Below are 12,598 nucleotides of genomic sequence, written 5' to 3' on the forward strand. Positions count from 1 at the left end.
TTGGGCAGGAAGAGTGTCTTTTTTGATTGGAATTGAGCGCTGTGAATTGTGTAAGACCGATGAATCACAGACCTGTACCTCTGAAACAAATAATACATTGTATGTTTAAAAAAAAGAAGATAGTAGGAAGGGAAGAAATCGGAGGAGATGAACCATGAGAGACTATGGACTTTGAGAAACAAACTGAGGGTTCTGGAGGGGAGGGGGGTGGGGGAATGGGTTAGCCTGGTGATGGGTATTAAAGAGGGCACGTATTGGGGCGCCCGGGTGGCTCAGTCGTTAAGTGTCTGCCTCTAGCTCAGGTCATGATTCCAGGTCCTGGAATCGAGCCCCGCATCGGGCTCCCTGCTCGGCGGGAAGCCTGCTTCTCCCTCTCCCTCTGCCTGCTGCTCTCTCTCTCTGTCAAATAAATAAATAAAATCTTAAAAAATAAAAAAAATAAAGAGGGCGTGTATTGAATAGAGCACTGGGTGTTACACGCAAACAATGAATCATGGGACACTACATCAAAATAAATAAATAAATAAGTAGGAAAAAAATATTTAAAAAAAAAACAGTAAAAACATAAGAACGATGACACTTTTTTTTTTTTAAAGATTTTATTTATTTGACGGAGAGAGACACAGCAAGAGAGGGAACACAAGCAGTGGGAGTGGCAGAGGGAGAAGCAGTCTTCCCGCTGAGCAGGGAGCCCGATGCGGGGCTCGATCCCAGGACCTGGAATCATGACCTGAGCTAGAGGCAGACACTTAACGACTGAGCCACCAGGGCGCCCCAGAACCATGACACTTCTTGTGTCCAACCCCTAAACACTTCTAAGGGCACGGCAGTTCAGGGGTGTTTTGTAAATGATAGCATGGGGTTGCTATTCGCATGCTACTTTTGGGTTTTTACTTCATTATTTTTATATGGTTTGATAAGTGACTTATCCACAGTATTTCCAAGAGAAGTAAAATGTACTTACATATTTCTAATAACAAGACAGAAAGAAATAATGTAATACAGTGTACTTATATATTTTTTCATTCCCTTAAAATTAATTTAAAGGACCTTATTTGGGAACATAATTTATTTTGACTATGGTGTTTCTTTGTTTATATATAGTTAGTTCTTTTGTACATGCCATTTTTTCCCAAACTGAATTCTGTAGAACTGTGTTATTAACTCTTTTGTTAAGTGTGAAGGAAAAAAAAGTGTTCAATTCTCAAGTAAACTGGTATATTTAGGGTTAGAACAAATTAAATAAATTTCATTTTTGAAGACCTCAGAGCCTATATGTGACTATCCATTATACAACATGAGAGATGCTAAAATATACAGGGTAACACCCTTCCTTTTTGATTCTTATTATAGAATGCTTATTTGTATCATTTAGGCACTGTATTCATATTTAGGCAGATTATATAAATTTGGACTTACATTTCTAAGTTGGCATCCTAACCCAGTTTTTAAATGCAGCTGAATATTTTACTTTTTTATTTAAATTATAAAATTTATGTTCATAGAAATTCAAACCATATATAGGTATGATGAACAAAAAGCAAATACCTCTACCTTCTCCTCCCCCAGAAGTAACCACTGTCATCAGCTTAGTAAGTCTCTCTTTCTAGTCATTTTTATATGAAACAATTGGATTCCTACTTCATAGGGGAAAATGTCAAACATCTTCAAAATTGGATTGGAGGGAAAAATATTTTTTAAAAATCTTCAGACAATATATTTCCCCCATAATTCCATGGCTTACATTTTGAATAGTGTTAGATTTTATTTTAAGTGCAATTCTTGACTTTTAATTAACAAAAGTAATTAGTTACCATGAAAGTGAGATAATGATACAATTTCTGTAAATCTTTCCCCAAATTGTGCTAGATAACTTACATCTTTAACTTTGATCTTTCCTTAAATCCTTCTCTGATTTACATCAAACTACCAAAATAAGCATAAATCAAACCACACCTTCATTCACCAAGCTGAGATAAGACCTCAACGCCCTCTAGTGGGGTGACTGCCATCCTCCATCATGTATGACCAACCCCCTGAGTCCAGTGGGTAAGATGAAGTAACATGAGCTCTTACTGTTAGAATTGTACTTCCCTCTTTCATTCATCCAACAAATATTTAAAGTTGTACTTAAAATTTTCTGGTAGAAATGAGTCATCACCAAGAAAGCAAGGGAAAATTATTTTGGAAGGAAATGTCCATATATAAAATATCAAATGAATTTTATCACTATAATCAGTCTCTGATCTTCCAAGTTATCCACTTGCCTTGACTGCCTACTCTTGGCCACCTCATGACTGTCTACTTTTTAAGCTACAAAGATTTAAATCTATTCTTTCATTTAAAAAAGAAAAACAGATTCATCTTTTTCATTGGTTTCACTTCTCTGGATTTATCACTTTCCTTAAGTATTACTCCACTCACTTTTCCAAACAATAACAGAAAGTGTTAGGAACCACTGAATCCATTTGTCTGCTTTTCTTCCTTTGGAATATGGGCTATCAACCTCCCCCACTTAAAAGATAACACCTGTTGCAAGGAATGATGAGAGCACAGTGCTTAAGAGCACAGAGGGTGGATGGACATCTTGGCTCTTTCCATAGTTTGGCTATTGTGGACATTGCTGCTATAAACATTGGGGTGCACATACCCCTTCGGATCCCTACATTTGTATCTTTGGGGTAAATACCCAGTAGTGCAATTGCTGGGTCATACGGCAGCTCTATTTTCGTCTTTTTGAGTAACTTCCGTACCGTTTTCCTGAGTGGCTGCACCAGCTTGCATTCCCACCAACAGTGTAGGAGGGTTCCCCTTTCTCCGCATCCCTGCCAACATCTGTCGTTTCCTGACTTGTTAATTTTAGCCATTCTGACTGGTCTGAGATGGTATCTCATTGAGGTTTTGATTTGGATTTCCCTGATGCCGAGCAATGTTGAGCACTTTCATGTCCATCGACAAATGAATGGATAAAGAAGATGTGTATATTCCACACAATGGAATATTATGCAGCCATCAAAAGGAATGAAATCTTGCCACTTGCAACGATGTGGATGGAACTGGAGGGTGTTATGCTGAGTGAAATGTCAATCAGAGAAAGACATGTGTCATATGATCTCACTGATATGAGGAATTCTTAATCTCAGGAAACAAACTGAGGGTTGCTGGAGTGGTGGGGGATGGGAGGGATGGGGTGGCTGGGTGATAGACATTGGGGAGGGTATGTGCTATGGTGAGCGCTGTGAATTGTGTAAGACTGTTGACTCACAGACCTGTACCTCTGAAACAAATGATACATTATATGTTAAAAAAAAAGAAGAAGAATATAGCAGGAAGGGAAAAATGAAGGGGGGGAATCGAAGGGGGAGAAAAACCATGAGAGACTATGGACTCTGAGAAAGAAACTGAGGGTTCTAGAGGGGAGGGGGTGGGGGGATGGGTTAGCCTGGTGATGGGTATTAAAGAGGGCACGTATTGAATGGAGCACTGGGTGTTAATACGCACAAACAATGAATCATGGAACACTACATCAAAAACTAATGATGTAATGTATGGTGATTAACATAACATAATAAAAAATAAAAGAAATTTTCTAATAAAAAAAAGAGCACAGAAGATGGAGCCAGCAGGCCTGACTCAAAGTCCAAATGAGCCATTTATTGTCCTTGTGACTTTGAGCCAGTCACTTAAACCATCTCTATCTTAGTTTTCTTGTCTGTAAAATCAGAATGATAATAATAGGATCCATAGGCAAAGGATTTAAGAAAGTCCATGTACAGGAGGTAGAACAGTGCCTAACTCAGTAACTGTTACTTAATATTACTCTTTCATCAGAGTTCTGTGAATGAAAATAAGATAGCAAGAATGAAAGATTTGAATCATGCCTCTTTTTTTTCCAAACCAAATGCAGCTCTCCATTAGGTCCTCACCATCCCTTGTTTAAATGATTGTAGTAGCCTCTTAACTGGCCTTTCAGCCAGCAATCTCTACCAATGCCAGTCCAGGGTGATCCATAAGATTTATTTTCCTGAAAAGAATATTGATATTTCTAATTCAGGTATGATGAACTCATCTTCCTATTGAAGACAACTATAAAAGCTACTATATGAAAAAAACTGTGTGAGGGAATAGGAAAGTGCCCAGTTCAGGCAAGATTGGAAAGGAAAAGCTGCAATCCTTGAGAGAAGAGAAGCACTGGAAAGGAGCGCCATACTCATCATGACTTTTTCCCTGAGGGCATTTTCCAATTCAAAAAAATAGGGGAAGATCCCTGATGATGAATAATGTTGAGCACCTCTTCATGTGTCTGTTGGCCAATCCACATGTCTTCTTTGGGAAAATGTCTACTTCTGTCCATTTTTTTTAACTGGATTGTTTTTTGGATATTGAGTTTTATAAGTTCTTTGGATATCATCTCACACCAGTCAGAATGGCTAATATTAAGAACACAAGAAACAACAGGTGTTGGCAAGGATGCAGAGAAAGGGCAACACTCTTACATTGTTGGTGGGGATGCAAACTGGTGAAGCTACTCTGGAAAACCGTATGAAGATTCCTCAAAAAGTTAAAAATAGATCTACCCTATGATCTAGCAATTGTACTACTAGGTATTTACCCAAAGAATACAAAAATACTAATTCAAAGGGATACATGCAGCCCAATGTTTATAGCAGCATTATCAACAATAGCCAAATTATGGAAAGAGCCCAAATGTCCATCAACTGGTGAATGGATAAAGAAGTGAATAATAGATTACTCAGCCATAAAAGAGAATGAAATCTTGCCATTTGCAACAATGTGGATGGAGCTAGAGAGTACTGTGCTAAGCGAAGTAAGCCAGTCAGAGAAAGACAAATACCATATGATTTCACTCATATGTGGAATTGAAGAAGCAAAACAAATGAATAAAGGGAAAAAGAGAGAGAGGGAGAGGCAAACCAAGAAATGGACTCTTAACTATAGAGAATAAATGATGGTCACCAGAGGGGAGGGGGTGGGGGATGGGAAAAATAGGTGATGGAGATTAAGGAGCTCACTTGTGATGAGCACTGGGCATTGTATGGAAGTGCTGAATCACTATATTGTACACCTGAAACTAATATTACACTGTATGTTAACTAACTGGAATTTAAATAAAAACTTAATAAATAAACAACTAAACAATCAAATGGGAGAAACAGGCCCCAAGCAGAAAGGCAGGAATCTTATTGAGCTCAAGGAGAAACAGGTTGGAATTTGGGAATGCCAAAGTATCTAGCACTTGGGAAGAAAAATTACACAGAGCAGGGATTCAAATTTGAGTTCAAGCCCAGGCAAGATAAAGGGGAGCAGAGCTGTGTCAGTAAGTACCCTGGGCTTTCAGTCAATGCAGAAATATCACATCTGGGAGTAAGGGCAAACATGAAATAGAAAATCCTTAATAATGATGAAAACCATTTCTCAAAAGAACAAAATTATTCTCCTATATTTTATATACCTCCTGGAAGAAAACGTAACCTTCTGTGAAAGAAGATGATAACATTTATAGTCTCTCCAATTTTTCATCCACAATATCTAGCTAAGAAAAAAAAGAGCCAAATAACTAAAAACCACAATTTAAAAGAAAAACAAAAATCAACCTAGAGACAAGATATTGAAGTAATCAGACAGGGACTTTAAAATAAAGATAATTTATGTGTTCAATAAACCTGAGGAGAATATGGATAATTTCAACAGAGACCTGGAATCTGTTAGAGAACTTCTGGTAAACTGGAAAACAAGTCAGTAAACTATATTTAGTTTAAAGCACAGGGAGAAAGGGGGATAGAAAACACCAAAAAGTGTGTGAGAGACATAAGAAGAAAAGTGATAAAGTCTAACATACATTTATTTAATTGGAGTTCTAGAAAGAGGAGATGATGGCTCAGAAACAGTATTTGATGAAATACTAGCTAAAGTAGTTTCAAAGCTGATTATCTAACCACAGAATTAAGATACTATGAATCTCATGTAGAATACAAGTATAAGGAAAACCACACCTGGGTACATCATAGTTATGCTGCTAATAACCAAGACAAACAAAAATCTTGAAAGCACTCAGAGGAGAAAAACCCCCACACATTATCTTCAAAGAACCAACAGGAGCACCTAGGTGGCTCAGTCGTCAAGCGTCTGCCTTTGGCTCAGGTCATGATCCCAGAGTCCTGGGATCAAGCCCCGTGTCAGGCTCCCTGCTTGGTGGGAAGCCTGCTTCTCCCTCTCCCGCTCCCCCTTCTTGTGTTCCCTCTCTCTCTCTGTCAGATAAATAAATAAAATTAAAAAAAGAATCAACAATAAAGCTATAAGCTCACTTTTCAACAGAAATTATGGAAATCAGCACATAATGGAATGACATTAAAAGGTTAAAGGTTTTTTAATAAAGACCTTCCTATCATTTCACCTAGAATTCTATACACAGTAGAAATGTTATTCAAAAAAAAAAAGAAGGCGGGCGCCTGGGTGGCTCAGATGGTTAAGCGTCTGCCCTCGGCTCAGGTCATGATCCCAGGGTCCTGGAATCGAGTCCCGCATCGGGCTCCCTGCTTCTCGGGAGCCTGCTTCTCCCTCTGCCTCTCTCTCTCTCTCTGTCTCTCATGAATAAATAAATAAAATCTTTAAAAAAAAAAAGGAAGAAGGCAAAAATCAAGGTCTTTTCAGACAGACAAAATCTGAGAGAATTTATCACTAGTAACTCTTCACCACAACAAATGCTAAAGACTTATTTAGCCTGAAGAAATGATCCCAGACAGAACCACAGGCTTGCATAAAGGAATGAAGAGCACCAGAAAGGGTATATAAGTAATCTAAATGAAATAGACTGCTTTATAAAAGACAAATAATAATAATCTGATTATAAATAGAAGTAAAATGCATGACAAAAGCACAATAGATCAGAAATAGAAATGGAGTTAAGCTGTTGTAAAATTCTGTTTGGGGGGAATTGTAGGAGTACTAAACAAAGGTAAATTATAAGAAGTCTAAGATGCATGTTGTAGTCTATTGTTGCTCAACAAACAACCCCAAAATGTACTGGTTTAAAACAATAACAGCATTTATTTTGCTTACAAATCAACAATTCAAGCAAGATTGGGTGGGGACATCTCGTCTCTACTCAGAATCAGCTATGGTGGCTCAAAGGCTGGATGCTGGAACCATCCGAAGACTTAATAATTTATCTGTCTGGCAGTTGGTGTTAGCCATGGGCTGGAACCCTCAGCTATGCCCAGAATACCTCCATGTGGTTGTTCCATGTGGCTACCTACCATAGCATTGTGGCTGGAGTCTCAGGTTGGGTGCTTGGAAAGAGAGCCAGGCAGAAGTTATATCACCTTTCCTAACCTATTATCACAAGTCCTGCAGTGTCACTTCCACTACATTTTATTAGTTTAGAAGCACATCACTATGAACAACTCATATTCAAAGGGAGGGAAAGGAGGACTCTTTCTGTTGTTGGGAGGAACATCAAAGAATTTGTGAACATGTTTTAAAAGCACAAGAGTAAGTTTCAACAATTATCAAATAATTATTATTATACAGATGACACCTCCTGACAATAATGCAATTCAACTATAAATCATTATCAAAAAGCAGCATTTAAAAATTTAAAAATTCCCTGTATATTTGGAAAATAAAGAGCACACTTGCATTAATAACTTATTGGTCAAATAATAAATCAATAAAAATTTTAAAACTTAGGATGAAATAACAGTAAACTTACTGCATATTTAAATATATTTAGAGGGGATATTTGAAGAAAAATTTTACCCTTAGGGAAAAAAAATGCTGAACATTAGTAACAGAAGGATGTAACCTTAAAAGTAAAAAGCAAAAAAACCAATAAACCGAGAGGAGGAAGTAAAATAAAAATAAAATTAATAAAATAGAAAACAAAGACACAATAGGATAAACAAAGTCAGTAGTCCATGCTTTAAAAGTTCTAACAAAACTGGCAAAACCTCTAGCAAGATTGATCAAGGGGTAAAAAGGGCATAATTATACAACACTAGCATAAAAATGGATATAACCAAGATGTAACAGAAATGTATTTGGCTGAAAATGTTTGCATGTTCATTACAGACTTTTCCTTTCCAATATTGGCTCTGATGATTAATAAGGAGTGGAGAACAAATGAAGGTTCACTAGGTCCTTTTGCAATTGAATGTTTGGCAGCCCTCTCTAATATGTCAGTGATCAATTTTCCTTACCCTGGGACTATCTCTATGTTGCTAGTGTAAATGACACAAAATCATGATGCCTAACAATGGGCACATGAATGATTTTTTAAACTTTTTTATTGAAATACAGTACTCACACAAATGCACAAGCCAAATAAACAGATCAATGGGTTAAGACAATGTAAACACTTAGGTAATTACTATATAAGCCAAGATACATGAAGTGCCAAGAATTCAGAAATCCCTTGCAAACCCCCTCCTTCCTCCTATTTCCTCCTTTTTCCCACTATCATGACTTCTAACTCTATGGTTTTAAACTTTATAGAGATGGCATCTCTGCAGAACATATATTTTTGTTCTTGATTTCTTTCAGTCAATGCTGTTTGCAATTCATCTATGTGGCTGTATGTAGATGAATTTTTTTCATTGCTATGTGCATTCCATTATGTAAATACATAACAATTTATATATTTAACTGTTGATGAACATTTAGAGTGGTTTCAGTTTTTGACGTTTATGTATATTGCTGCCATGGAACATTTTTTGTATGTCTCATGGCACACATGAGCACATACTTCTGTTGGGTATGTAAGTAGAAATACATGCTGGTCGTGACATATGCATATGTTCATCTTTATTGAATTATGCCAACTGTTTTCAAAACAGTTGAAGCAATATAGAGCAGTAGTTGAGAATTTCCACTGTTTCACATTCTTATCAACACTTTGAATTATTATTTTAGTTTACCCATTCTGCTGGATTTATAGTGCTATCTCAGGATGCTATTAACTTGTATTGCCCATGTATTAATTTTTTGTGACTGTTGTAACAAATTATCACAGACTTGGTGTCTTAAAACAACGGAAATCTATTCTCTCACAGCACTGGAGTCCAGAAATTCAAAATCAGTTTTACTGGGGCCAGATCAAGGTGCCAGCCAGGATACTGTCCCTCCTGAAGCTTATTCTTTAACTGTTCCAGCTCCTGACAGCTACCAGCATTCCTTGGCTTATAGGTGCATTGCTTCATCAGATCTTTAGTAATTCTGTTTTTCTTCAGTCTAGAAGGAAATGCTACATAATTAGAAATTAAAGATACTGTGAAACACTTAAGAATGTTCATGAGCATCCATGCCATTCTAGCAACAATAATTTCTGCCTCCATGATTACATTACCTTCTCTTCTATGTGTCAAATGTCCTTCTGCCTCTCTTTTTTTTTATTATGTCATGTTAATCACCATACATTACATTATTAGTTTTTGATGTAGTGTTCCATGATTCATTGTTTGCGTATAACACCCAGTGCTCCATTCAATATGTGCCCTCTTTAATACCCATCACCAGGCTAAGCCATCCCCCACCCCCCTCCCCTCTAGAACCCTCAGTTTGTTTCTCAGAGTCCACAGTCTCTCATGGTTCGTCTCCCCCTCCAATTTCCCCCTCTTCATTTTTCCCTTCCTACTATCTTCTTTTTTTTAACATATAATGTATTATTTGTTTCAGAAATACAGGTCTGTAATTCAATAGTCTTACACAATTCACAGTGCTCACCATAGCACATACCCTCCCCAATGTCTATCACCCAGCCATCCATCCCTCCGACCCCCGACCGCTCCAGCAACCCTCAGTTTGTTTCCTGAGATTAAAAATTCCTCATATCAGTGAGATGATATGATACATGTCTTTCTCTGATTGACTTATTTCAGTCAACATATGAGTGAAATACCCTCCAGTTCCATCCACATCACTGCAAATGGCAAGATTTCATTCCTTTTGATGGCTGCATAATATTCCATTGTGTGTGTGTGTGTGTGTGTGTGTGTGTGTGTGTGTGTGTGTGTGTATCACATCTTCTTTATCCATTCATCTGTCGATGGACATCTTGGCTCTTTCCATAGTTTGGCTGTTGTAGACATTGCTGCTATAAACATCGAGGTGCATGTACCCCTTCAGATCACTACATTTGTATCTTTGGGGTAAATACCCAGTAGTGCAATTGCTGGGTCATATGGTAACTCTATTTTTGACTTTTTGAGGAACCTCCATACCGTTTTCCAGAGTGGCTGTACCTGCTTGCATTCCCACCAACAGTGTAGGAGGGTTCCCCTTTCTCCGCATCCCCGCCAACAACTGTCATTTCCTGACTTGTTAATTTTAGCCATTCAGAACATTCCAACCCAAAGCAACAGAATACACATTCTTCTCTAGTGCCCATGGAACATTCTCCAGAATAGATCACATCCTAGGTCACAAATCAGGTCTCAACCGGTACCAAAAGATTGGGATCATTCCCTGCGTATTTTTGGACCACAATGCTTTGAAACCAGAACTCAGTCACAGAGAAAAGTCAGAAAGAACTCAAATACATGGAGGCTAAAGAGCATCCTACTAAAGGATGAATGGGTTAACCAGAAAATTGACTTAAAAAAAAAATTCATGGAAACAAATGAAAATGAAAACACAACTATTCAAAATCTTTGGGATGCAGCAAAGGCAGTCCTAAGAGGAAAGTATATAGCAATACAAGCCTTTCTCAAGAAACAAGAAAGGTCTCAAATACACAACCTAATCCTACACCTAAAGGAGCTGGAGAAAGAACAGCCAATAAAGCCTAACCCCAGCAGGAGAAGAGAAATAATAAAGATCAGAGCAGAAATCAATGAAATAGAAACCAAAGAACAGTAGAACAGATCAACGAAACTAGGAGCTGGTTCTTTGAAAGAATTAATAAGATTGATAAACCCCTGGCCAGTCTTATCAAAAAAAAAAAAAAAAAAAAAAGAGAAAGGACCCAAATAAATAAAATCATGAATGAGAGAGGAGAGATCACAACCAACACCAAAGAAATACAAACAATTATAAGAACATATTATGAGCAACTATATGCCAGCAAATTAGATAATCTGGAAGAAATGGATGCATTCCTAGAGATGTATAAGCTACTGAAACTGAACCAGGAAGAAATAGAAAACCTGAACAGACCCATAACCACTAAGGAAATTGAAGCAGTAATCAAAAATCTTCCAATAAACAAGAGCCCAGGGCCAGATGGCTTCCCAGGAGAATTCTACCAAACATTTAAAGAAGAATTAATACCTATTCTTCTGAAACTGTTCCAAAAAATAGAAATGGAAGGAAAACTTCCAAACTCATTTTATGAGGCCACCATTACTTTGATCCCAAAACCAGACAAAGACCCCTTCAAAAAGGAGAATTACAGACCAATATTCCTGATGAACATGGATGCAAAAATTCTCACCAAAATACTAGCCAATAGGATCCAACAGTACATTAAAAGGATTATTCACCATGACCAAGTGGGGTTTATTCCTGGGCTGCAAGTTTGGTTCAACATCTGCAAATCAATCAATGTGATACAATACATTAATAAAAGAACAAGAACCGTATGACCCTCTCGCTAGATGCAGAAAAAGCATTTGACAAAGTATAGCATCCTTTCTTGATCAAAACTCTTCAGAGTATAGGGATAGAGGTACATACCTCAATATCATAAAAACCATCTATGAAAAACCTACAGCGAATATCATTCTCAATGGGGAAAAACTTAGAGCTTTCCCCCTAAGGTCAGGAACATGGCAGGGATGTCCACTATCACCACTGCTATTCAACATAGTACTAGAAGTCCTAGCCACAGCAATCAGACAACAAAAAGAAATAAAAGGCATCCAAATCGGCAAAGAAGTCAAACTCTCACTCTTTGCAGATGATATGATACTTTATGTGGAAAACCCAAAAGACTCCACCCCAAAACTGCTAGAACTCATACAGGAATTCAGTAAAGTGGCAGGATATAAAATCAATTCTGCCTCTCTTTTATAAAGATACTTGTGGTTGCATTTCAGGCCCACTAGATAATCCAGGAAATCTAACTCATAGTCCTTAATTTGATCATAATGCAAAGTTGCTTTTTGTTTGTGTGGGGTTTTTTTGCTTTTGTTTTTGTTTTTTTGTCATATAACATTCATGGGTTCCAGGGATTAGAACATGAATCTTTTTGGAGACCATTATTCAGCCAACTACTTTCCTTATTTTGATTGATTTTTCACATATTTTTGACCATTTCCATATCCTTTTCTATGGAGTGCCTACTCAAGTCTTTTGCTCACTTTTAAAAATTGGGCTTTTTCTTACAGATTTTTATAAAAGTTCTATGTTCTACATACAAGTATTTAGTCAGGTAGATTTATTGAAAGTATCTTTTTCCACTTATAGCTTATGTCTTCATTCTCTCCTTTCATGAAGAGAAGTTCTTATAGTACAATTTATCAGTGTTTGTCTTTAAAGTTAGTGGGTTTTGTTTCCTAATTAGGAATCTGATCTCAAGGTCATGGTATATTCTTACCTTGCATGTCTTGATCAACAATAATTTAGACTTAGTTTTTATGTA

This window comes from Callorhinus ursinus, unplaced genomic scaffold (genome assembly GCF_003265705.2).
Source record: "Callorhinus ursinus isolate GAN/ISIS: 27379988/994484 unplaced genomic scaffold, GSC_fseal_2.0 scaffold4, whole genome shotgun sequence".
NCBI lineage: Eukaryota > Metazoa > Chordata > Mammalia > Carnivora > Otariidae > Callorhinus > Callorhinus ursinus.